Source organism: Ascaphus truei, unplaced genomic scaffold (assembly GCF_040206685.1).
Source record: "Ascaphus truei isolate aAscTru1 unplaced genomic scaffold, aAscTru1.hap1 HAP1_SCAFFOLD_1130, whole genome shotgun sequence".
NCBI classification, from domain to species: Eukaryota; Metazoa; Chordata; class Amphibia; order Anura; family Ascaphidae; genus Ascaphus; species Ascaphus truei.
Genome location: NW_027453997.1, coordinates 40,339 through 68,051, shown reverse-complemented (window position 1 = coordinate 68,051; position 27,713 = coordinate 40,339). Strand labels below are relative to the sequence as shown.

At 44.8% G+C, this 27,713-nt stretch overlaps 1 long non-coding RNA gene across 1 annotated transcript; it reads right to left on the bottom strand.

Annotated features, from left to right (window-relative positions):
• Positions 1 to 9,859: 9,859 nt before the first annotated feature.
• LOC142475284 (uncharacterized) lies at positions 9,860 to 22,333 on the bottom strand. Its single transcript, XR_012790856.1, has 6 exons — positions 22,231 to 22,333; positions 18,464 to 18,581; positions 17,409 to 17,475; positions 15,732 to 15,842; positions 12,314 to 12,423; positions 9,860 to 10,945 (listed from the first exon to the last, which is right to left on the bottom strand). It is a non-coding gene; the product is annotated as an uncharacterized LOC142475284 (long non-coding RNA).
• Between the last annotated feature and the right edge of the window lie 5,380 nt (positions 22,334 to 27,713).

Genomic DNA, 27,713 nt, shown 5'->3' with positions numbered 1-27,713 from the left:
AACCCTAACTTTCAACCCTAACTCTTCTCTGATTGGTTAGTACCCAAATGAGTCACATACCTAAATTTTCGTATTCCCCTATAACCCTAACCCTAACCCTAACCCTAACCCTAACCCTAACCCTAACTCTTCTCTGATTGGTTAGTACCCAAATGAGTCACATACCTAAATTTTCGTATTCCCCTATAACCCTAACCCTAACCCTAACCCTAACCCTAACCCTAACCCTAACCCTAATACCTAAATTTTCGTATTCCCCTATAACCCTGGGCCAAACAAAAATAGAAAAATAATCCTAAGTGTCAACCCTAACTTTCAACCCTAACTTTCAACCCTAACTTTCAACCCTAACTTTCAACCCTAACTTTCAACCCTAACTTTCAACCCTAACTCTTCTCTGATTGGTTAGTACCCAAATGAGTCACATACCTAAATTTTTGTATTCCCCTATAACCCTGGGCCAAACAAAAATAGAAAAATAATCCTAAGTGTCAACCCTAACTTTCAACCCTAACTTTCAACCCTAACTTTCAACCCTAACTTTCAACCCTAACTTTCAACCCTAACTTTCAACCCTAACTTTCAACCCTAACTTTCAACCCTAACTCTTCTCTGATTGGTTAGTACCCAAATGAGTCACATACCTAAATTTTCGTATTCCCCTATAACCCTAACCCTAACCCTAACCCTAACTTTCAACCCTAACTTTCAACCCTAACTTTCAACCCTAACTCTTCTCTGATTGGTTAGTACCCAAATGAGTCACATACCTAAATTTTCGTATTCCCCTATAACCCTGGGCCAAACAAAAATAGAAAAATAATCCTAAGTGTCAACCCTAACTTTCAACCCTAACTTTCAACCCTAACTTTCAACCCTAACTCTTCTCTGATTGGTTAGTACCCAAATGAGTCACATACCTAAATTTTCGTATTCCCCTATAACCCTGGGCCAAACAAAAATAGAAAAATAATCCTAACTTTCAACCCTAACTTTCAACCCTAACTTTCAACCCTAACTCTTCTCTGATTGGTTAGTACCCAAATGAGTCACATACCTAAATTTTCGTATTCCCCTATAACCCTGGGCCAAACAAAAATAGAAAAATAACCCTAAGTATCAACCCTAACTTTCAACCCTAACTTTCAACCCTAACTTTCAACCCTAACTTTCAACCCTAACTTTCAACCCTAACTCTTCTCTGATTGGTTAGTACCCAAATGAGTCACATACCTAAATTTTCGTATTCCCCTATAACCCTGGGCCAAACAAAAATAGAAAAATAATCCTAAGTGTCAACCCTAACTTTCAACCCTAACTTTCAACCCTAACTTTCAACCCTAACTTTCAACCCTAACTTTCAACCCTAACTCTTCTCTGATTGGTTAGTACCCAAATGAGTCACATACCTAAATTTTCGTATTCCCCTATAACCCTGGGCCAAACAAAAATAGAAAAATAATCCTAAGTGTCAACCCTAACTTTCAACCCTAACTTTCAACCCTAACTTTCAACCCTAACTTTCAACCCTAACTTTCAACCCTAACTTTCAACCCTAACTCTTCTCTGATTGGTTAGTACCCAAATGAGTCACATACCTAAATTTTCGTATTCCCCTATAACCCTGGGCCAAACAAAAATCGAAAAATAATCCTAACTTTCAACCCTAACTTTCAACCCTAACTTTCAACCCTAACTCTTCTCTGATTGGTTAGTACCCAAATGAGTCACATACCTAAATTTTCGTATTCCCCTATAACCCTGGGCCAAACAAAAATAGAAAAATAATCCTAACTTTCAACCCTAACTTTCAACCCTAACTTTCAACCCTAACTTTCAACCCTAACTCTTCTCTGATTGGTTAGTACCCAAATGAGTCACATACCTAAATTTTCGTATTCCCCTATAACCCTGGGCCAAACAAAAATAGAAAAATAATCCTAAGTGTCAACCCTAACTTTCAACCCTAACTTTCAACCCTAACTTTCAACCCTAACTCTTCTCTGATTGGTTAGTACCCAAATGAGTCACATACCTAAATTTTCGTATTCCCCTATAACCCTGGGCCAAACAAAAATAGAAAAATAATCCTAAGTGTCAACCCTAACTTTCAACCCTAACTTTCAACCCTAACTTTCAACCCTAACTCTTCTCTGATTGGTTAGTACCCAAATGAGTCACATACCTAAATTTTCGTATTCCCCTATAACCCTAACCCTAACCCTAACCCTAACCCTAACCCTAAGTGTCAACCCTAACTTTCAACCCTAACTTTCAACCCTAACTTTCAACCCTAACTTTCAACCCTAACTCTTCTCTGATTGGTTAGTACCCAAATGAGTCACATACCTAAATTTTCGTATTCCCCTATAACCCTAACCCTAACCCTAACCCTAACCCTAACCCTAAATTTTCGTATTCCCCTATAACCCTGGGCCAAACAAAAATAGAAAAATAATCCTAAGTGTCAACCCTAACTTTCAACCCTAACTTTCAACCCTAACTTTCAACCCTAACTCTTCTCTGATTGGTTAGTACCCAAATGAGTCACATACCTAAATTTTCGTATTCCCCTATAACCCTGGGCCAAACAAAAATAGAAAAATAATCCTAAGTGTCAACCCTAACTTTCAACCCTAACTTTCAACCCTAACTTTCAACCCTAACTCTTCTCTGATTGGTTAGTTCCCAAATGAGTCACATACCTAAATTTTCGTATTCCCCTATAACCCTAACCCTAACCCTAACCCTAACGTTTATCTCTATGGCAATGAACAGACCCGCTTATTGCCCCCCGGTCCGACCCCCCAGAGATGGACTCCAACTGGACAAGCACAGTCTCACCAAGTATGTGGAGGGCACTGATCGGATTGACATGTTTCTAAGGAACTTTGAAACGCAGTGCCGGCGGTACGGGGTGCTTCCCCAGCATAGGGTTGCACGCCTGGACCCGCTACTCTCCGGCTTGGCTAAACAGACTTTGATGGCGCTTACAGAGGAGTTTGCTGATGACTATGACCACCTGAAAGAACTTTTGCTGTTTCAGCATGGTTTTACCCCTGAAGCTTACCGGGGTAAGTTCCGGCTGGAGGAGAGGCACCCTCAGGAGACCTATGTCACTTATGTGACCCGCATGGCTTTGTATGGGTTACACTGGGTGGAGGGCTCTGAGGCCAAGACTTACCAACGCCTGCTGGACCTCATCTTTCAGGAGCAGCTCATGCAGCAGTGCCCGCCGGCGGTGAGGGCTTTTGTGTATGATAAAAAGCCCAAGACCTACACCGAGGCGGCGAGGATGGCAGATGACTATGTGGTCAGCCGGTCCCAGATGACCGCCAAGGTACCAGCCAAAGCGGTAACCCCACCTGCGCCGGCCAAGAAAGCTGTGAGTACCCCCCAGTGGACCCAAAAGCCGCCTGCGGGCAGCGTGTCACAGAAGGCGGGAGAGCTCCGGCATGAGCGCCGGTGCTACAATTGCAACAGCACTGGTCACATCAGACCAGATTGCCCGGAACCCCTGCGTTCCAACGGACCCTATCGAGGGCAACGCACCCCAGCTGCAAAGCCGGTAGCCCGCGTGCGGGTGGCTTCCACCAAAGAACCAGGACCGGTCATGGAAACAACTCCCAGCGAGACGTCCCATGTCACCCCTACCCCGGTTTCTTCAGTGCCTACAGCCAGGAGCGGAGGACATCACAGCGCAGACCTGCAGCAGACGGACGGCAGGAGCAAGCATCTCACCCCGGTCACAGTCGGTGACCGGCAAGCAGTTGGCTTACTTGATTCAGGAGCTGCAGTGACCCTGGTCCGACCTGATATGGTCCGGCCAGAGGAATTGATCCCAGGCCCTGGGATACAGATCACTGTGGCTGACGGAGAGCCACGTTTCCTGCAGGTGGCCCGCATTTTTTTGGATTGGGGGGTGGGCAAGGGTGTGCGGGAGGTGGGGGTTTTACCAGGTTTGGATGCTGAAATTCTTTTGGGCAATGACCTGGGACCGATGACCTGCACCTACGACCGTGTGCCCCAGCCCGCTGCAGTGGCGGCGGTTACCCGGAGCCAGACCGCAGCAATGTCGGCGGTGGCCACCCCAGTCCCCCAGCCTTTGGGACCAACGTTAGCGGAGGGCACAGAGGAGCCCAGGGAGGTAAGCCAGGATCAGTTGCAACCACAGGCTGACTTACTGTTCCCCCTTACCGTGTCCCCTTCCCCTGACAATGACATGACTGGGGGGGGGGCAGATTTAGGAGCCCAGTTTAGGGAGGCAGTGAAGGCAGACCCTACCCTGGCCGGCGTGAGACTTCGGGCGTCCGAATCTCAGGCAGGGGAGGGCACTGAGCGCTGCCTATGGCATAAGGGACTCCTATACAGAGAAGAAGGGAACCCGAGAATAGAGAAGGGATTGACCGGTAAGCGACAGCTAGTAGTACCCCAGGGGTACCGACAGCAATTGTTACGGGTAGCTCACTCTATTCCGTTAGCGGGACATCAGGGGGTCACCAGAACGCGAGCCCGGTTATTGCAGCGTTATTTCTGGCCGGGGGCATCCAGGGATGCGGCTGATTTCTGCCGCTCCTGTGATGCCTGCCAGTGAGTAGGTAAGGCGGGCGACCGTGTGAAGGCACCCCTGAGACCCCTACCGATAATAGGGGAACCCTTCCAGAAGGTAGCGATGGACCTGATAGGACCCCTCATGATTCCTAGCAGGTCAGGGAAGCGCTACATCCTCACGGTGGTGGATTTTGCCACCCGGTACCCTGAGGCGGTAGCGCTGGGCACCATAAGTGCCAAGACAGTGGCAGCAGCTTTGCTGAACATTTTTGCTAGGGTAGGTTTCCCTAGTGAGATCCTAACTGATCAGGGGTCGCAGTTCATGAGTGAACTGTTACATTGTCTCTGGGATGCCTGCGGTGTACAGCACCAGCGCACTACCCCTTACCATCCCCAAACAAACGGATTATGTGAGAGGTTTAATGGTACCCTGAAGCAGATGCTTCGGACCTTTATAGAGGCGGAGGGGAAAGACTGGGAGATTCACCTGCAGCACTTGCTGTTTGCATACCGAGAGGTACCGCAAGAATCTACAGGCTTCTCCCCCTTCGAGCTACTATATGGCCGCAGGGTACGTGGACCTCTGGACCTCTTCCGTGAGGGATGGGAGGGGGAGACTACTGCTACTGATGCTTCAGTGATCCAGTATGTAGTAGATCTCAGAGACCGTTTAGAGATGCTTATGGGGGTGGCCCAGGACCACCTCAGGGCTGCTCAGACCAAGCAGAAGCAATGGTATGACCAGCAGGCCCGTAGCAGAGAATTCATCCCAGGACAGCAGGTGCTTGTTCTCAAACCCACTCGGGAGAACAAGCTGATGGCTGCCTGGTCGGGACCGTACCCGGTTATCCGAAAGGTGAATGAGTGCAACTATGTTGTACAGGTAGCGCCTGAGAGGCACAAGACATATCACATTAATATGTTAAAGGAATACAGAGCACCGAGTATGGGAGCAGTAATGGCCATTTGTAGCCCACTGCTGGAGGATCCGGCGAGCAATGCTCTGCCTGATCTCCTAGGGGAGGCAAAGCAAGGAAACACTGTTGAGCAGGTAGAGATCGGGGCACAGTTGAGTGCTAGGCAGAAGGGAGAAGCCAGGGACATGCTAGCTCAGTATAGCGCCCTCTTCACTGACATGCCAGGGACCACACATCTCACCAAACACCCAGTACACACAGGGGACCTGCAGCCTCTGCATAAGCACGCTTATAGAGTGTCAGCAGAGGTCAAGACAAGTATGGAGAGAGAGATTGAGGAGATGCTGACCCTAGGGGTAATTACTCCGTCCCAGAGCCCTTGGGCAAGTCCAGTAGTCCTAGTGCCTAAGAAGGACAAAACCACCCGGTTTTGTGTGGACTACCGGTTGCTCAATGCTGGGACGGTGTCAGATGCTTACCCCATGCCCCGCATGGATGAGTTACTAGATGAACTCGCGGGGGCAAAGTATCTGACCACCATGGATCTGAGCAAAGGCTACTGGCAGATTCCCCTGACCCTGGAGGCTAGGGAGAAGTCAGCATTCATCACTCCAAGTGGCCTCTATGAGTTTTTGGTGATGCCATTTGGGATGAAGAATGCCCCGGCTACCTTCCAACGCCTGGTCAATAGGTTACTGGAAGGGATGCAGAGCTATGCCAGGGCTTACTTAGATGACATTGCTGTCTTTAGTAATTCCTGGGAATCCCACATAGGACATGTAGCTGCGGTGCTGGATAGAATCAGGGAGGCTGGGCTTACCTTAAAACCCACTAAGTGTATGGTAGGTATGGCAGAAGTCCTGTACTTAGGGCACAGGGTGGGTGGAGGGCATTTCAAGCCAGAGCCAGCCAAGGTACACTGGCGACACACTTTATTCGAGCTTGGCTAGTCCCACGAATTCGGGTATACCCGGGTGTATTGAGGTTTGTTACTGTTTTCTGCCCGAGTGCATTGAGGTATTTTCCATGCAGGGATTTAAGCATTTTATTCCCACTGGCTGCAATACTGCACAGTATATATATATATACTGCATTACAATTCATGAATTTATGCCATCTGGTAGACACGCGAAGCATTACAGCCTATTAAATCCTTATCATTATCATTTAACAGATTAGCCGCCCGTCAGCCAGGCATGAACCCAGGCTGGGAAGGCAAACACAACGGGGCTTGTCAGAGGTGAGGAGCGGCGCATTCCAGGTATCTGCCAGGTACATACTGGGTATTTGCTCGAATAAAGTGTGTCGGTGCAGTAGAAGCCATAGTTCAGTGGCCTGTTCCAAAAACCAAGAAACAGGTCATGGCCTTTTTGGGCACCGCAGGGTACTACAGGAAATTTGTCCCACAGTACAGCGCCGTGGCCAAACCCCTGACTGATCTGACTAAGAAGCAACTGCCTGTGCTTATTACCTGGTCTCCTGCCTGTGAAACTGCTTTCCAGGCACTGAAAGCTGCGCTTGCTGAGGCCCCCATCCTGGCTGCCCCAGATTATACCAAGCATTTTCTTATTCAGACTGATGCCTCAGACTTTGGTGTGGGGGCTGTGTTGAGCCAGGTGGGGGACGACGGCAAAGAGCACCCTGTGGTGTATCTCAGTCGCAAACTGCTCCCCAGGGAGGTGGCATATGCCACCATTGAAAAGGAGTGCTTGGCCATTGTGTGGGCACTCAAAAAGCTCCAGCCCTATGTCTATGGGAGGGCTTTCACGGTCATTACCGACCACAATCCCCTGAGCTGGCTACAGAGGGTATCAGGGGAAAATGCCAAACTGCTGAGATGGAGCTTGGCTTTGCAAGAATTTGAATTCACCATTCAGCACAAAAAGGGTAGTGAAAACAGCAATGCTGATGGACTTTCACGCCAGGACTATCCCTCTGAGACTGAATTCATTAATGGTGCCAGCAGTGCCCCAGTCCCCGTCAGGGCCAGTGGGCCACAGGACACGCATTAAGAAGGGGAGGTGTAGAGGGAGAGAGGGGGTGGCCCGGTATTAAAGGGGTTGCACCCCATTTGGCCACCCCTGACCGCACCAGGGAGACAAGGGGTTAACTGGGCTGAGGTCCAGAAATGTGATGTAACCCTTGTTATGACATGTAAATGTATTTTCCCCTGTTCCATTGTAATGTCTGGTTACTCAGTGTTTGCATCACACACACACTAGAATCCATCCGGGAGCACAAGGGTTAATAATTCTTTAATGATTATAGCTCTTTGTGTAAGTTTCCCGCCTTTTCGGGCACCATTTTGCAGGTCCCCATTGGCCGCCATTAGGGCTCAATGCATTTCAATAGGAATTTGTGCTGTTTTCGTCCTGTTTCCTGTAGTGACCAGCAGGTGGCGTCCGAGAGGGAGAGCGGCGGTTTCCCATTGAAAGTCAATGGGCTCATTGACTTCAATGGAGATGCCTCGAGGTAACCTAGTTGGCTGCCGTCCAGACCGCAAACCGCAAAGCGGATACAATGTCCTTCAAAAGAGCTAAAATCACTGGGTCAAGTTCAACGTCAATTAGCGGGGAAATAAACTGTTTTAGGGCACCTAGGGATAAAATTCTTTTTGCCCCTAGTTCCTAAGCGTCCCCCCACTCGACCACCACCGGGTCCCCGAATCCTGGACCCCCGATAAGGGTCGAACCAGATAGAGCGGGTCGCGCCATAGGCTTTGCCGGCGGCGGCAGAAACGGCTCAGAAAAATGACTAAGTGAGAAATGCTGAATTTTAGGAATCCATATCTCCGGTTCCGGAGGGTTCAGCGGATCAGGGTTTGGGGTATCTGTAGCCACTGCTCCGGCATCGCTGCAGAACCATCCTTGACCCGCTTGGACCAACCCGACGGAGTATGGACCCCCTTGAAGTTCGGGACTTTTCCCATAAACTTCAATGGCAGAAAACCCCCATTGACTTCAATGGCGGCGATTTACCATTGAAAGTCTATGGCGGAGCTGCCCGTTGTTTTCAATGGGGATTTAGTGAAAAGCTGAGATTTCTTTTTCAATGGAGATTTTTGTATTAAAATGATTTAATGTGCATTGGTGTAACTCCGGTTTCTTAGGTCGTAGCAAGTCGCTTTTTGGACCATATGGTGTCCCAGTTCTGGCAATGCAAACTGGGAAGTTTGGACCTGCTAAACCTAACGGAACCGGATATTTTAATACGTTTATGTTTTATGCTTAATAGTGTATCTTAAGGTATGGACAAAGACCCAGAAGAGATTCTTTTGGGCCATAAGGTAGCAGATGGCCCTGGGGACGCCGCTATGTCTAGGATTTAAGTGCTGTTCAAAGAGTTTTATCACCCTCACTGTTTATCCGAAGCCCAAACCAGGGCAGGTCTTAAGTGTTCCAGTTAACACCTTTCAACAAAGGTTTTCCTGCCAGAACTCCAAATGGTAGACTGTCTGGCATTCCTGACGTAAATGTGGGGCTTCAGAAATGAGACCCCCAGAGTTCTACTGCGCATGTGCCAACTAGCAGGGGGGCATGGGTCAGAATGCTTTCCCACGTTAGTGAGTGGCTGGAGGTAATTGTAAACCAATCCCCTGTGCTTAAGGTTAAGAATAGAAGGAGAATGGTTTATAAACTGCTGTCCACCCATATATCCTTTGTCTTCGTTTGCTGATATGGTTACCTGATATCACCTGAATGATTTCCTCACTGCTGAAAGAAATGCTACATCATACTTCTCATTCCCCAACCCTTAAGTAAGTGTACTTCTTGTTCGTTACTGTATTATCTGTTGTGTTCACCTATATTCTAAGGAATAAATACAATTTATTATATCTTAAGCCTCGTTCAGTTCAAACCCAATTATTTTTGTGTAATATTAATAAGCCTGTGGAAGCTATCGTCACAAGGAGGTATTATAGTGTGTATTGTGGGGAGAATTAGTGTGTGTGTTGTTTGGGAGTGATATTCGGGAGGATTGTGTGTGCAGAAGGAAGAATGAGTGAGGGGGGAGTAAGGGAGCAGGATTGAATGAGAGGGGGTCATTGAGTGATAGCGGGGAGGGGAGGGAAGAGTGAGGAGAGTGGGTGTAGGAGGGAGCAGTGCAAGAGACCGTCGGGGGCAGAATACATGGTGAGAAGGGAGGCTGCCTAGAAGCATAAAAATCTACTTCACCGCTGTTCTGTACTCTCTTCAATACTCTGTGTTACAGATCTCTCTGGCAAGAAATGGGGTCCAATGGCAAAGACTGCTCTAAATAAGATAGTATAAATGAACACAGAGAGAAATTCCAAAGAGTAACCCAAGAAAATACAAGTGAAATCTAATCGTAAGGTAATTAGTCCCATTAAGTGAAATACATAAAGGAATAGTCCATAAAAAAGCACAAAGGAAAAAAATAGGAGTACTTTATTGTGATGTTACATTTCAGAGAATATAAAATTATAGGAAAACAATTCCACTTTGTTCAGAAAACCAGAAAGTCTTGGTCCCAGGTGGATTGAATTTTTATTGCAAATAAGTTCCTTAATACACAAGTAAAGAATATAGTTACTTATTCTATTCTCTACTGTAAGACGTGCCACATTGCCCAATATTTGGGTACAGTGCCCAGATTGTGACCATGCACTACAGAGGTGAGATTCCCCCAACTCCAATTTGCTACACACTCCAAGAGAGATTATTGTGATCAGAGGTGGAATGAGAGGGGTGAGAAGGGTCGCTGCCCAGGGAGTAGCCTGACAGGGGGTACAGAAATCTCTTTTGGTGCATATATTGCGGAGCTGCATTGATTGACTTGTCAATCAGCTCTGCTGCCTATCCCATTGACATCATGATCCGGCACTGTGATCAGCTGCAGCGCTGACCCAGGTGTGTTAGTGCAGCACTTTACAGGGAGGGAACAGAGGTTGTGGATGACAGATGCTGGGGATAGGCCATGAGTACGGGCCAGAGTAAGGTGGAGACTTTCTGTACTCTGCATACAGGACACTGCATGCATGACAGTGTCTGTGTGTGTGTGTGTGTGTGTGTGTGTATTCCAAGTGTCAGTGTGCATAAGTAAGTGTGCTCTGTAAGTATGCCTGTGTGGCAGGTATAGGGGGGTGGTTCAGCTGGAGGAACTTATCCAGGCACAAAAGCACATAGATGCCCCAGATTATACCACCCCAAATGCTGATAATATCCTGCTGCACTTTACAGAAGATGATGCAGATGTCAGTGGGTGGTGGGTTCATTAAATCCATCCATCATATCATAGCCACACTGTGCATATGATGTACTGAATCAATCACAGGAAGACATCTCCATGGTAGGGGTAGAAGTTAACAGAATATGTCCAGCACTGTGGTGTGTAGCCCATAAATAATAATTGTGCACATTACAGAACATACTTGCAACTGCAAGATCATTTTGCTGCTTGTAGTGTTTGCTCTTGTCCTGTGCAGTGTTGTCGTAGATCCGTCTCTTCAGTGTTCACTGCAATAAAAGTAAGACATTGCATTAATATTACAGAAGTTTGGGAGCTGAAATCCCACTATGCTGCAGACATTTTCCCTTTGCATAAGATTCTTGTGATTATATCTCAATGATGATCAATAACAACTACATCATAACACAGCCGCTCAATACAAAATATGTATTTGCTATCAATGGTCATGGAGGCCAAACGTCACACAATGTACAGATATACTGCTGCGGCCGAGTTTATTCGAGCATTTGCCCGTTCTTGGCCGCAGCAGTAACCTGGCACGCGCCGGAGGGTGCCGGGCGCACGCCGAAGCAGCGGAGCGCCCTCCGATCGGGGCTTTCTCCCTTCCGCTGCCGGGTCCGTCGGGTCCCCCGGAACCCCCTGCCGCTGTCCCCCACATCGCGGGACACCAGTGCTCCCTCGGGGAGCCCTGGACGCGCGTGCAGGGGGCGCAGGCACCCGATGACGCGTGACCGTGCATCGGTGATGCGCGGCACGCTGAGGGAGTGCGGCTAGCACGCCGGGGCATCCCCCGGCTTGCGGTGCTAGCCGTGCTTCAATAAAACGTGTCGGTAGTGTAGCAAGGATTATTTCTTCCTCTGGTGCATTATGATGGGATGTGTTGTAAGATTCTGCATTATTAGCATCACTGAATCTTTTGGAAACTGAGTAATATTCTATGTTTTAATGCAATATTATGGATGATCAGCCGGTAAAATAAAGCTTACTGTATCTGTAGCCATGCTCTACCCATGATGTGCTGAATCAATGACTGCAGAGTGATTCAGAGTGGTAAACATGACTGGAACTCATCTCTGAATAGAGGACAGAACAGCAGTGCAGAGTAGGAGGTGAATGTATCTCAAATGGAAGACTTAGTAGCTGTGTGGGGAGTAGACAGTACAGACTGATCAAATAAATAGTTAAAGGAGTATCTTCAACATTACTTGGCTTTGTTATCAACATTGAAGTTTCTCTTGTTTTTTCTGTTCTTTAAATCACTACTACTGATGCCATGTGTAACCTGTACTGAGAGATATACTCTACTGGCCTAGATGAAACCATATGATGCAAACAGGATTCATCCCACTCCAGATTCATATGATTGCACCACTTCAACCTTTAATAAAACACATAGAACTACAGCAGTGCGCTACTGCACATGTTCTTGTTATGAATGGTAGTAGATGTGGTCCTTGGGTCAATACTTCATACAGCAGCCACACTCTACTCATGATGTATTGAATCAACAAAAACCTGCATGGTACAGATCACAGGAAGGGTAGAGTAGAGGGGAATATGTCCAATGCGAAACCCTTAGCAGCTGGATTGTGTGGAGTCAACAAAACGACAAATACTAAATGAGAAATATACACATTGCTTATCTGTCTCTGTGTAGTCATTTTCCTCCTCTTCAACTGTCTTTCAAAATTTCTCTTCTGACAGAAAAGAAACACATGGCTTCAATATTCACTGTTCTTCCCTCCTGAAATAAAAGTTAAGCATTGCATGGTTATGATCATACATACAATGAACCTTGCGCCAAACCATGTGATCCAAAGTAAATCCACCTCCCTCCCATAGCTGTGTTCCTTCTAGAGCTTCTACCACACAAGTCATTAATGTTCGTGACACTGTACTGCAGTCACAGTCTGCACACAAAGTACTGAATCAATTACATCACACTGAAAAGGCAGTCTACATGATGCAATAGTTAACCATAATAACTCTGTCATGCAAATGACAGGAAAACCTATATGTATATCATTAGGGGAGAGGGGAAAAATAATTAAAAAATAAGTGCGACAAATAAAAACAGATTATAGGAAAGTAAATCCTTGCCCTGGGAACTTTACAATCTAATAGAAATGTTAGAAGACTTAAAGAGAGGCAGCAGTTGGGGGAAGAAGTGCAGTAGATGACAATGCTTGTCCTTAATGGTGGGTACAATTAGTAGAAAGCACATCTTGGGAACAATAGTTGTTAGCAGTGACTGTGGGTGTGGGACAGTAGCCACGAGTCAAAGTTTTTGAAATGCTTGATTTAAGTCGTGAATTTTAAGATTGGTCTTACATGTGGGTGGAAGAGGTTATGTTGGCATATACTGAGTGTGAGGAAGTTTCACATGTACGGTGCAGTGATGGAAAATGGTTTCAGGCAAGTGAGAGAACAGTAGAGGTGAAAGAAGTTTACAGGAGACAGTTATGGTTATAGTGCAAGAGACAAGCAAGGGCATAACGAGAGATCAAAGATGATATGCAAGAAGGAGCAGATTAATGGAGAGCCTTAACAAAAAGGTAAGGAGGAGAACTTTGTAGGTGATACAAAAACTTGATGGGATGCCAGGACAGGGATTTAAGGAGATGAGCAGAGACTGTTGTGGAAGAAAGTGAGATAATTCAAGCAGCAGAGTTTTGCATAGGAGAAAGTTGTGAAGCATGGAGGCCTGTTAGTAGTATGTTAAAATAACCTATAGGATAACAGTATACATTGGAGTTTTAGCAGTAGGTTGAGAGGGGAAAGGGAAGATCTTGGCAATATTACAGAGAAAGAGGCAACACATTTTACCCATAGCCGTGCATGTGAATGGAGATGGAATTGAAGAGCCAAATGTTACTCCTATGCAACATGTTTGATGACAAGATAGATGGTAGTACTGTTTACTGTGATGGAGAAAGGGGATAATATGAGCCCAGTTTTAGACATTAAGTTTAAGGCAGTGGAGTGCCATCCATGAGCATATAGCCAGGAGACAACCCAAGAGTAGGGACTGGATTGCAGGAGTGAGAACAGGGGTGGATAGATTTGTGTGTGTATCATCCGCATAGAGATTATATCTAAGGCCAAAAGCATTGATGAAGTCACCAAATGATAGTATGTAGAGAGAAAGAGAGATCTCAGAACAGAGACCTGATGTATACCCACAGACAGATCAATAGAAGACGAAGACATGTTAGCAACAGAGATGGAGAATGTGTGACAGGAAAGTTATGATGAAAACCAGGATAGAACTTTGTTACTGATACCAAGAGAGAGTTTAGAATATGAAGGAGGAGAGTGATTGAGAGCATCAAACGCAGCCGATAGATCAAGTAGGATTAGTAGGGAAAAACCTTGGGAATTAGCTTTAAGCACAGTCTGTAGAACGTGCTGTACGAAAGGCAGGTTGTAAAGGATCCAGGAGGGCATGTGATTTAAGAATGTTGACACTAGCAATTAGAAGGCAAACAGCATGAGGGATACAGAGCGGTAGTTAGTAAGGCACATAGGGTGTAGTTTGTTTCTGACAAAAGGGTGACCGCTACAGGCTTAAAGTAAGAGGGCAAAAATCCAAAGAATAGGGAGAAATTGAAGATGTGGGTGAGAGTGGGGACTAAGAGATGCAGTAAGGTGTGAGGGGATACGATCTAGAGGGCATGTGGTAGAGGGAGAATAGAAGATGATTAGCTTCCAGCTCTGTAAGAGAAGAAAAGGAGTCAAGTGCAGAAGGAGATTTGGGTAGAAGGAGAGAAGGGGGAAGGGACAGAAGGAATCTCCTTTTGGGTGGCATCCACCTTGCCTCTGAAGTAGTCAAATGCTTGAGGAAAAGTGTAGGAAGGATGGCAAGTGGGAGGAGAAGGTCAGTGGAGGGAGTCAAATACAGAGAAAAAAACAGCGTAAATTAAATTTGAGTGTTGATGAGTGTGGAAAAAAGTAGTGTATTTAGCCCTAGAGAGCAGCTTTATACAGGACAGGAGACATTTTTACTGTAGAAAAATCAAACAAAGTGTGAGATTTCCTCCGTAGGTATTAAGAACAGCGAGTGGAAGTGTGATGAGTGTGTTTGGGAATTTAGCCAAAGGTGTGGGTTAGAGGGATGAGTGTGTCAGAGCCTATAGGGGGCATATAGATAGGAGGATAGCATTGTAAGAGTTAATAAGATTGTTAGTTTAAGCAGAAAGAGAGAGAGAGAAGAGAGAAGAGAGGTTAGAGTAGATGTCAGAGGAGAGTTTAATTAAGCAGAGGCAAATCAGTGGGACAGGTAAGATGCAGTGAGGGGAATGACTGATTGTGACTGATGAGAGCAGAAGAGGTTATGTACAACTAGAGCCTTGTTAGTAAGAGTGGACATTCCAGAGGGCACAGGAGAAGGGAAGAGAAAAGTAAGGAAAGGAATGTGGATTACATTAGATAGGTTAACACTCTTAGTAGGGAGGCCTGATGTGTATATGAGCCGGTCCAAGATTATAAGAGATATCCCCCAACATCAGCGAGCATAGAAGGAGACACAGAGATAGGTGTAGAGAGAGACAGAGATAGGGATATGTAGAGAGAGAAGGGCGTCAAGAGAATGAGACAGATAGGCGTAGAGAGAGGAGACATAGAGAGAGGGGGCTTTGAGAGGGGGCGTAGAGAATGAGGGAAGGTGGAAGAGAATAGGATGTGCAGGAGAGCATTTCATTGAGCAGTGCAGAAATAGCTGCAATAGAGGTCTGTACAAATGGTGCTTTGTGTAGACACATGCAAAGGTAGGGGAAGGAAAGTGTATAGAACATGTGGATAAAAGCAGGAGTGTGGAAGTTAGAGAAATTAGAAAAGTTTTACAGAGCAGTGAGGAAACAGTAAACAGAAAGAACAAGAGAGGTTACATTGGGATGACGTGCTGTGGTAGAGAGAAATGCTAGGAGAGAGCCTCCAGATATTAGAGGACATGAATTGAGAGAGCAAATGTATAAATCAAAACCGGAGGGGGAGGTATAGCACGAAAGCTTGCACAGCAGTTGATGAAGATTATAGTCTTAAAGTTGCGTGTACCTGTCAGGGCACTCAAGAAGGTCAATGCTCACAAGTGCAGAGTTCATGAAGAAATGCTGAATCCAGTTCCCCTCCAATTTAATTTTAATATAACTTTTTCATTCTTCATTACTGCAAAAAGCAAACAAAACAAAACCACATTGCATTACTATTTTCAAAATGGATTGAATGACATATTCAACAGTAACTGTGTGATGCCAATATTGCCTTCTCACTCGTAGGCCAGTACGGTCAGGTACCCAGTACTGATAAAACAATAAGTGCCCGTACTAAGTACCAATATGAATTATAAGGAAATGTAAAATCTCCAGGTCTCTCTCCATCTCTGCAACAGATATATGGATAAGCCCATATTAAGGCATCACGTGACCGGAGCCGTCACTGACTGGGTATACGCAAAGATGCAGGGAGATGCAAAGAAAGGGAGGGAGAGAGACAGGGAGAAGATGGGAAACGGAGGGAGGCACGGATGGCAGGCCTCTCTCTTTCACTGGTGCATGCAAGGAGCTGGTCCCAACATCCACAAAGTGTGTGTGTATTATTGGTTGTGTTTTATGGCGGTAGGAGGATAGTGTGTATATTGTGTGTGTGTGGGAGTATTATATTGTGTGTAGGGTATTATAGTGTGTATATTATGTTGAGGTGCAGAGGAGAGTGTTAGATTGGGTATCTTGTGTTAGGGGGTATTGTGTATATTGTGTTTAAGACTATAATATTATTGGGGAGATTATTATTGAGGAGGTATTAAAGTGTGTATTGTGGGGAGTATTAGTGTATGTATTATTTGTGGGTGACAGATGCTGTGGGTAGGCCAAGAGTACGGGCCAGACTAAGGTGGAGACTTTCTGTACTCTGCATACAGGACTCTACATGCACTGCAGAGGTGAAATTCCCCCAACTCCAATTTGCTACACTCTCCAAGAGAGAATATTGTGATCAGAGGTGGAAGATGAGCAGGGTCACTGCCCAGGGAGTAGCCTGTCAGGGGGCATGGAAATCTCTTTTGGTGCGTATGTTGCCACGTGGCATTGATTGACCGGTCAATTAGCACTGCTTCCTATCACAGTGACATGATCCGGTGCTGTGATCGGTTGCAGCGCTGACCAAGGTGTGTTAGTGCAGCAATTTACAGGGAGGGAAAAGAGGTTGTGGGTGACAGATGCTGGGGGTAGGCCAAGAGTACGGGCCAGAGCAAGGTGGAGATATTCTGTACTCTGCATGCCCATCCTGCATGCCCAGGACTCTGCATGCATGCCAGTGGCTGTGGGGTGTGTGTGTGTAGGTATGCCAAGTGTCAGTGTGCATAAGTAAGTGTGCTGTGTGTGTAAGTAAGTTTGCCTGTGTGGCAGGAGGTGTAGGGGGGTGGGGGGCGGGGGGCGGTTCAGCTGGAGGACTTTACCCAGCACAAAAGCACATAGATGCCTCTGATTATATCACCCCAAATGCTGATAATATCCTGCTGTAGATGCACTTTACAGAAGATGATACAGATGTCATCAGTGTTTGGTGGGTTCATTAAATCAATCCATCATATAATAGCCACACTGTGCATATGATGTACTGAATCAGTAACACCAATCACAGGAAGACATCTCCATGGTAGGGGTAGTGTTGAAGTTAACAAAATATGTCCAGCACTGTGGTGTGGAGCCCATACATAATAATTGTGCACATTACCAGAACAACATATTGTCAACTGCATGATCATTTTGCTGTTGTAGTAGATCCGTCTCTTCGGTGTTCACTGCAATAAAAGTAAGACATTGCATTAATATTACAGAAGTTTGGGGGCTGAAATCCCACTATGCTAATGACAGTTTCCCTTTGCATAAGATTCTTGTGATTATATCTCAATGATGATCAATAACAACTACATCATAACACAGCTGCTCTATACAGAATATGTATTTGCCATCAATGGTCATGGAGGCAATATGTCACACAATGTACATATATAGCAAGGATTATTTCTTCCTCTGGTGTATTATGATGGGAGGGTGAGATTCTGCATTATCAGCATCAGTAAATCTGTAGGAAACTGAGTGATATTCTATTTTTTGATGCAATATTAGGGTAAAATAAAGCTTGCTGTATCTATAGCCATGCTCTACCCATGATGTGCTGAATCAATGACTGCAGAGCGATTTAGAGTGGTAAACATGACTTGAACTCATCTCTGAATAGAGGGTAGCACAGTAGTGCAGAGTAGAAGGTGAATGTATCTCAAATGGAAACCCTTAGCAGCTGTGTGGGGAGTAGACAGTACAGACTGACCAAGTAAATAGTAAAAAGTAGTAACTTCAACATTACTTGGTTTTGTTCTCCACTCCTGTTTTTCTGTTCTTTAAATCACTAATACTGATGCCATATGTAACCTGTACTGAGAGTTATATACTCTACTGGCCTAGATCAAATTAAATGATGCAAACAGGATCCCTCCCACTCAAGATTCATATGATTGCACCACCTCAACCTTTCATAGCAATAACATAGAACTGCAGCAGTGCGCTACTGCACATGTTCTTGTTATGAATGGTAGTAGATGTGGTCCTTGGGTCAGTACTTCATACTGTAGCCACACTCTATTCATGATGTATTGAATCAACAAAAATCTGCATGGTACAGATCACAGGAAGGGGTGGAGTAGAGGTGAATATGTCCAATGCGAAACCCTTAGCAGCCGGATTTTTTGGAGTCAATAAAACGACAAATACTAAATGAGAAATATACACATTGCTTATCTGTCTCTGTGTAGTCATTTTCCTCCTCTTCAACTGTCCTTCAATTTTCTATTTTGCAAGAAAATGAACACATGGCTTCAATATTCACTTCTGTTCTGCAGTCTTTCCTCTTGAAATAAAAAAGTTAAGCATTGCATTATTATTATTATAATTATTATTGACGATACATACAATGAACCTTGCTCCAAACCATGTGATACAAAGCAAATCCACCTCCCTCCCACAGCTGTGCTCCTTCTAGAGCTTCTACCACACAAGTTATTCATGTCAGTGAAACTGTACTGCAGTCCCGGTCTGCACACAATCTACTGAATCAATGACATCACACTGTGTCACACAATGTCATGCTAACGACAGGAAACAATCTTTGTATATATCTTTGTATATATAATAATAATAATAATAATAATAATAATAATAATAATAATAATAATAAAAAAAATAAGACAGGACAGACACTCCTACATTGCAATCAATAGAAAATAACTGGGACAGGCACTTCAAGGATGCATACGGTCCCGGATAAACTGTAGCTACCTATACACGTGTGCCTTGTCTCTAGACTCTGCATATATCTCTATTTATATACCACCCATTGTGTACTCAGCGCTTTACAAGAGAGACCAAAAAGTACAGGAAATTATTATACAATAAGTTCAACAAACAAAAACAGACAATAGGAAAGTAAATCCCTGTCCTGGGTAGTTTACAATCTAAGAGAAATGTAAGGAGACTTATAGAGAGACAACAGGTGGGGGAACAAGTGCAGTAGATGACAATGCTTGTCCTTAATGGTGGGTACTTGTAGTATAAAGCACTTCTTGGGAACAATAGTTAGTGACTGAATGAGTGACAGTAGCAACGAGTAAAAGCTATTGAAATGCTTCATTTAAGTTGTGAATTTTAAGGTTGATCTTAAATGTGGGTGGAAGAGGGTATGTTGGCATATACTGAGTGTGTGTGAGTTTCACAGGTAAATTGATGGGAAAGGGTTTCAGGCAAGAGAGCGAGTGCGCAGTAGAGGTGTAAGAAGTATAATGGAGACAGTTATTAGTAGAGCTTAGGAGACGAGGAAGGGCATAACGAGACCAAAGATGATATGTAGGAAGGAGCAGATGAATAGAGAATAGTGTTGGACTGGGTCCTCAACTATAAAAAAATGGGTAACGGGTACCCGGCCAAAATGAAAGGTTCTACCCGGTCGGGTACACGGTTTGGCACTTACCTTCCGGGTGGCAGTGACATCTAGGATCAGCAGCAGTCCTGTGACGGTGGCAGCATCTGTGGTGTCTTCAGCCGGCGGGGGAGCTGCAGGCTCACAGACACAGCTTACCTGCTTCGGTGCTGTGGAAGTGATTCCTGCAGCTCCCCCCGCCAGGTGAAGACACCTCTGATGCTGCCAACATCAGAGGACTGCTGCTGCTGATCCTAGATGTCTTAGGAAAGGTAAGTATAAAAGATTATTTCCAGCTGCCCTGACATTACCCGACGCCGGGTATTACCCGGCCAAGTCCACTTCTCAGTGGCCGGTTTCGAGTAATGTCCGGGTAGCTGGAAATGTGTCGGGTAACGCCGGGTACTCGGTACACCACTAATAGAGAACCTTAACAAAAAGGTAAGGAGGAGAACTTTGTAGGTGATCTGAAACTTGATGGGAAGCAAGGAGAGGGATTTAAGGAGGAGGAGATGAGCAGATACTGTTGTGGGAGAAAGGGAAATTATTCAAGCAGCAGAGTTTTGGATAGATTGCAAATGAGAAAGTTGTGAAGCAGGGAGCCCTGTTAGCAGTATGTTAACCCATACGATAAGGGCATGCATTGGCGTTTTAGCAGTAGATTGACAGAGAAAAGGGCAAATCTTGGAAATATTACAGAGAAAGAATCAACAAACTTTAGCCAGTGTCGTGAATGAAGATGGAAAGGGAAGAGTCAAATGTTACTCCTAGGCAATGTGCTTTCATGACAGGATGATGGTAGTACTGTTTACTGCGATGGAGAAAGGTGATATTAGGCCAGATTTAGGGGGAAATATGAGGAGCTCAGTTTTAGACATTAGGTTTAAGGCAGAAGAGTGTCATCCATGGAGGATATAGCCAGGAGGCCACCCGAAACTAGGAACTAAATTGCAGGAGTGACGGTAGGGTGGATAGGTGTGTGTATCATCTGCATAGAGATGATATCAAGGGCCAAAATAGTTGATAAGGTCAACTAGTGATAGTATGTAGTGAGAGAGGTCCCAGAACAGAGTCCTGAGGTATACCAACAGACAAAACAACAGGAGACAAAGACACGTTAGCAACAGAGATGGAGAATGTGTGATGGAGAAGTATGATGAAAACCAGGATATAAGTTTGCTGCGGATACGAAGAAAGAGTTTAGAATATGAATGAGAAGAGTGATTGACAGTATCAAAAGCAGAAGAGAGATCAAGCAGGATTAGTAAGTAAAATGGACCTTGGGAATTTTCTTTATGTACATAATTGGTTACATTGGGAAAGGCAGATTGTGAAGGGCCCAGAGGAGCATGTGATTTAAGAATGTTGATCAAACGGAGATCACAAGACGTTCTAGCAATTAGGAGGCAAATGGTAGGACGGATACAGGGCGATAGTTAGAAATTCACACAAGGTCAAGGTTATTTTTGAGAATAGGGGTGACCACTGCATGCTTAAAAGGAAGAGTTGAAAGAGCCAAAGGATATGGAGGAATTGAAGATGTGGGTGAGAGTGAGAGTGAGAATATAGGATTGAGAGGGCATGTGGTAGAGGGAGAAGAGAAGATCAGGTTCCAGCTTTGTGACAGGAGAAAAGGAGTCAAGAGTGCAATGAGATCTAGATAGAAAAAGAGAGAGGGGGAAGGGAGAGAACGAATCTACTTGTGGATGGCATCCACCTTGCCTCAAGTGAGCAAAGGCTTGAGGAGAAATAAAGGATGGATGTTAAGTGGGAGGAGAAAGTCAGTGGTGGGACTCAAATACATAGAAGACAGTGTGAATTAAATTGGAGTGTTGATGAGTGAGGAAAAAGTAGTGTTTGACCTTAAAAAAAGGAGCAGAGTTTTACAGAACAGGACAAAGGTTTAGTGTAGAAAATCAGACTGTGAGATTTCCTCCATAGGTGTTAAGAGCAGCAGTGTGATGTGATGAAGTGTGATGAGAGCGTGCTTGTGAATTAAACCAATGCATGGGTTAGGCTGCGTCTATAGTAAGCACGCAACAGAAGGCAAAGTTAGCGCATGCCTGTCGCTCCAGCAATCCCCGCACTGAGGTCCGAGGCGACGGGGAAGCCCTGCATCGCTCGCACGCACTGTGGACGACCAAGCGTGTGCCCATGATAATCACGGCCTTAGAGGGATGAGTGTGTCAGAGCCTAGAAGGGGCATATAGATGATGGAGGAGGAGGGAGGAGGAGATGATAGCATTGTAAGAGTTAACAAGATAGTTAGTTTAAGCAGAAAGTGAGGAGAGGTTAGAGATAAGGGTAGATGTCAGAGGAGAGAGTTCAATTAAGCTGAGGTATCGAGTAGGACAGGGGTGAGGGGAATGAGAAGTGGTGGATGATGAGAGCAGAAGAGGTCATGTACAAATAGACCATGTTAGTCGTAGAGCAGACATTCCAGAGGGCACGTGAGAAGGGAAGAGTAAAGTGAGACAAGGAATGTGGATTACATTAGATGGGTTAATACGCTTAGCAGGGAGGTGGAGAGAGAGGCAAGAGGCAGAGGGTGGTGTAGGGGTAGAGGAAGAGATGTTGCATGTACCTTGTCAGAACATTAAAGAACGTCAATTCACACTGGTGCAGAGTTGATGATGAAATGCTGAATCCAGTTCACGTCCAATTCAATTTTAACAGAACTTTTTCATTCTTCATTACTGCAAAAAAAAAAGTAAAAAACAATGCATTACTATTTTCAAAATGGATTGAATTCCCCCACCAATGACTATGTGTTACCAATATATCCCTCTCAGTCCCACTGCAGCACATACTGTACCAGTGTGAAAGTAAGAAGGTACACAGTACCGGTAAAACAATACGTGCCGGTACTATGCACCATATGAATTATAAGGGGATGTAAATCTCCCAGTCTCTCTCCATATCCGCAACAGAGCGGGCTCCGGTCAGTGGCATGGATGCCCATATATGGGTATGCTCATATTTGGGCATCCCATGTCACTGACCGGAGCCGGCTCTGAGTATAGGGATATATGCGGAGACGCAGAGGTGCAAGGAAATGGGAGGAGGCACGGTGAGAAACAGGGAGAGACCACAGGAAGATAGAGGGCAACAACTTCCACAAGGTACTTGTATGGGTATAATTGTTTGTATTTTGTGCAGAGGGGGTAATTTCAGATAAAATACAATTCTCCACCCTCTACGAAACAATTCCACTTTGTTCAGTAAGCCAGAAAGTCTTGGTCCCATGTGGACTGAATTTAATGCAAATAAGGTCCTTAATACACAAGTAAAGAATAAAGTTACTTATTCTCTACTGTAAGAAGTGCCACATTGCCCACTATTTGGGTCCTGTGCCCAGATTGTGACCATGCATGGCAGAGGTGAGATTCCCCCAACTCCAATTTGCTACACTCTCCAAGAGAGATAATTGTGATCAGAGGTGGAACTAGGGGAGGGTGTGAGCAGGGTCACTGCCCAGGGAGTAACCTGACTGGGGGCACGGAAATCTCATTTAGTGCATATGTTGCGGCACTGCATTGATTGACCGGTCAATCTGCACTGCTGCCTGTCACAGTGACATCCTGATCGGGCACTGTGATCAGCTATAGCACTGACCCAGGTGAGATAGTTCAGCACTTTACAAGGAGGGAACAGATGTTGTGGGTGACAGATGCTGGAGGTAGGCCAAGACTGTTGGCCAGAGTAACGTGGAGACTTACTGCACTCTGCATGCCCATCCTCTCCCTGACATCAGGGGAAGGAAGTGGCCCTGGGGTGTGTGTAGGTATGCCAGATGTCAGTGTATGCATAAGTAAGTATGCCTGTGTAGTGGGAGGTGTAGGGGCGTTAAGCTGGAGGACTTAAAACAGGCACAAAAGCACATAGATACCTCTGATTATACCGCACCAAATGCTGATAATATCATGCTGTAGCTGCACTTTACAGAAGATGATGCAGATGTCATCATTGGTTGGTGGGTTCATTAAATCAATCCATCATATCATAACCACACTGTGCATATGATGTACTGAATCAGTAACACCAGGAAGACATCTCCATGTTAGGAGTAGAGTTGAAGTTAACAGAATATGTCCAGCACTGTGGTGTGTAGCCCATAAATAATAATTGTGCACATTACCAGAACAACATACTGTCAACTGCAAGATCATTTTGCTGCTTGTAGCGTATGCTCATCCTGTACAGTGTTGTAGTAGATCCGTCTCTTCAGTGTTCACTGCAACAAAAGTAAGACATTGCATTAATATTACAGACGTGTGGGGGCTGAAATCTCACTTCGCTGCGGACAATTTCCCTTTGCATAAGATTCTTGTGATTATGTCAATGATGATCAATAACTGCATCATAACACAGCCGCTCTATACAGAAGATGTACTTGCTCTCATTGGTCATTGAGGTAATACGTCACACAATGTACAGATATAGCAAGGATTATTTCTCCCACTTGTGCATTATGGCATTATGATGGGAAATGTTGTGAGATTCTGCATTATCAGCATCACTGAATCTTTTGGAAATTAAGTGATATTCTATGTTTTAATGCAATATTATGGGTGATCAGCCGGTAAAATAATAATAGCTTGCTGTATCTGTAGCCATGCTCTACCCATGATGTGCTGAACCAATGACTGCAGAGAGATTCAGAGTGCTAAACATGACTGGAACGCATCTCTGAATAATGGGCAGCAAAGCAGTGCAGAATAGGAGGTGAAAGTATTTAAAATGGAAGATCCTTAGCAGCTGTGTGGAGAGTAGACAGTACAGACTGACCAAGTAAATGGTAAAAGGAGTAACTTCAACATTACTTGGCTTTGTTCTCCACATTGAAGCTTTCCTCCTCTTTAAATCACTAATACTGATGCCATGTGTAACCTGTACTGAGAGTTATATAATCTACTGGCCTAGATGAAACCATATGATGCAAACAGGATCCATCCCACTCCAGATTCATAGAATTGAACCACCTCAACCTTTCATAACAATCACATAGAACTGCAGCTGTGCGCTACTGCACATGTTCTTGTTATGAATGGTAGTAGATGTGGTCCTTGGGTCTTTACTTCATACTGTAGCCACCCTCTACTCATGATGTATTGAATCAACGAAAACTTGCATGGTTCAGATCACAGGAAGGGGTAGAGTAGAGATGAAAATATTCAATGTGAAACCCGTAGCAGCCGGATTGTGTGGAGTCAATAAAACGACAAATACTAAATGGTAAATGAGAAATATACACATTGCTTATCTGTCTCTGTGTAGTAATTTTCCTTCTCTTCAACTGTCCTTCAAATTTTCTCTTTTGCAAGAAAAGGAACACATGGCTTCAATATTCACTTCTGTTCTGCAGTCATCCCTCCTGAAATAAAAGTTAAGCATTGCATTGTTATTATGATAATACATACAATAAACCTTGCTCCAAACCATTTGATGCAAAGCAAATCCACCTCCCACCCACAGCTGTGCTCCTTCTAGAGCATGCATGTCAAACTCCAGTCCTCGAGGGTCCCAAACAGGCCAGGTTTTCAGTAGGGATATCCTGAAAACCTGGCCTGTTTGCGGCCCTCGAGGACTGGAGTTTGACATCCTTGTTCTTGAGCTTCTACCACGCAAGTCATCCATGTGAGTGACACTGTACTGCAGTCCTGGTCTGCACACAATCTACTGAATCAATGACATCACACTGTAAAGGCAATCTACAAGATGTATTAGTTGTCCACACTTCCGAAATGTTACTTTTATGTCCAAATCACTTATTCCCATGACCTGATATTTGTATTTGTTATTTATAGGATTGTCACAAAGAGTTGATGAGGTCACCAAATGATAGTATGTAGAGAGAAAGAGAGATCTCAGAACAGAGCCCTGATGTATACCCACAGACAGATCAATAGAAGACGAAGACATGTTAGCAACAGAGATGGAGAATGTGTGACAGGAAAGTTATGATGAAAACCAGGATAGAACTGTGTTACGGATACCAAGAGAGAGTTTAGAATATGAAGGAGGAGAGTGATTGAGAGCATCAAACGCAGCAGATAGATCAAGTAGGATTAGTAGGGAAAAGTGACCTTGGGAATTTGCTTTAAGCACAGTCTGTAGAACGAGCTGTACGAAAGGCAGGTTGTAAAGGATCCAGGAGGGAATGTGATTTAAGAATGTGGACATTCTAGCAATTAGGAGACAAACAGCAGGAGGGATACAGGGCGGTAGTTAGTAAGGCACATAGGGTGTAGGTTGTTTCTGAGAAAAGGGTGACCACTACAGGCTTAAAGTAAGAGGGTAAAGAGCCAGAGAATAGGGAGGAATTGAAGATGTGGGTGAGAGTGGGGACTAAGAGATGCAGTAAGGTGTGAGGGGATACGATCTAGAGGGCATGTGGTAGAGGGAGAAGAGAAGATGATTAGCTTCCAGCTCTGTAAGAGAAGAAAAGGAGTCAAATGCAGAAGGAGAATTAGGTAGAAGGAGAGAAGGGGGAAGGGACAGAAGGAATCTCCTTGTGGGTGGCATCCACCTTGCCTCTGAAGTAGTCAAATGCTTGAGGAGAAGTGAAGGAAGGATGGCAAGTGTGAGGAGAAGGTTAGTGGAGGGAGTCAAATACAGGGAAAAAAAGACAGCGTAAATTAAATTTGAGTGTTGATGAATGTGAAAAAAAAGTAGTGTGGTTTGGCCCCAGAGAGCAGCTTTATACAGGACTGGAGACATTTTTACTGTAGAAAAATCAAATATCAATTGTGTGATTTCCTTCATAGGCATTAAGAACAGCGAGTGGAAGTGTGATGAACATGTTTGGGAATTTAGCCAAGGGTGTGGGCTAGAGGGACAAGTGTGTCAGAGCCTAGAGGGGGCATATAGATAGGAGGATAGCATTGTAAGAGTTAATAAGATTGTTAGTTTAAGCGGAAAGAGAGAGAGAGCAGAGAGGTTAGAGTAGATGTCAGAGGAGAGTTTAATTAAGCAGAGGCAAATCAGTGGGACAGGTAAGATGGGGTGAGGGGAATGACTGATTGTGAATGATGAGAGCAGAAGAGGTCATGTACAACTAGAGCCTTGTTAGTCAGAGAACGGACATTCCAGATGGCATAGGAGAAGGGAAGAGAAAAGTAAGGAAAGGAATGTGGATTACATTAGATAGGTTAACACTCTTAGCAGGGAGGCAGAGGCAGGGAGGCCCGATGTGTATATGAGCAGGTTCAAGATTATAAGAGATATCCCACACATCAGCAAACATAGAAGGAGACACAGAGATAGGTGTAGAGAGAGACAGAGATAGCTCTATGTAGAGAGAGAGGGACGTAGAGAGAATGAGACAGATAGGCGCAGAGAGAGGGGGCGCAGAGAGAGGAGGCGCCAAAAGAGGGGGCGCAGAGAGAGGGGGCACAGAGAATAGGATATTAAAGAGTGCTTTTCATTGAGCAGTGCAGAAATAGCTGCAATAGAGGTCTGTACAAATGGTGCAGTGTGTAGACACATGCAAAGGTAGGGGAAGGAAAGAGGAGAACATGTGGATAAAAGCAGGAGTGTGGAAGTTAGAGAAATTAGAAAAGTTTAACAGAGGAGTGAGGAAACAGCCAGCAGAAAGAACAAGAGAGAGGTTACATTGGGATGACGTTCTGTGGTAAAGAGAAAATGCTAGGAGAGAGCTTTCAAATATTAGAGGACATGAATTGAGGGAGCAAATGTATAAATCAAAACCTGAGGGGGAGGTATAGCACGAAAGCTTGCACAGCAGATTATAGTCTTAATGTTGCGTGTACCTGTCAGGGTATTCAAGAAGTTAAATTCTCACAAGTGCAGAGTTCATGATGAAATGCTGAATCTAGTCCCCCTCCAATTTAATTTTAATATAACTTTTCCATTCTTCATTACTGCAAAAAGCAAACAAAACAAAACCACATTGCATTACTATTTTCAAAATGGATTGAATGGCATATTCAACAGTGACTGTGTGATGCCAATATTCCCCACTCACTCGTAGTGAAGCACATATTGTACTAGTGTTGAAAGTAGGCCGGTAGAGTCAGGTACGCAGTACTGATAAAACAATAAGTG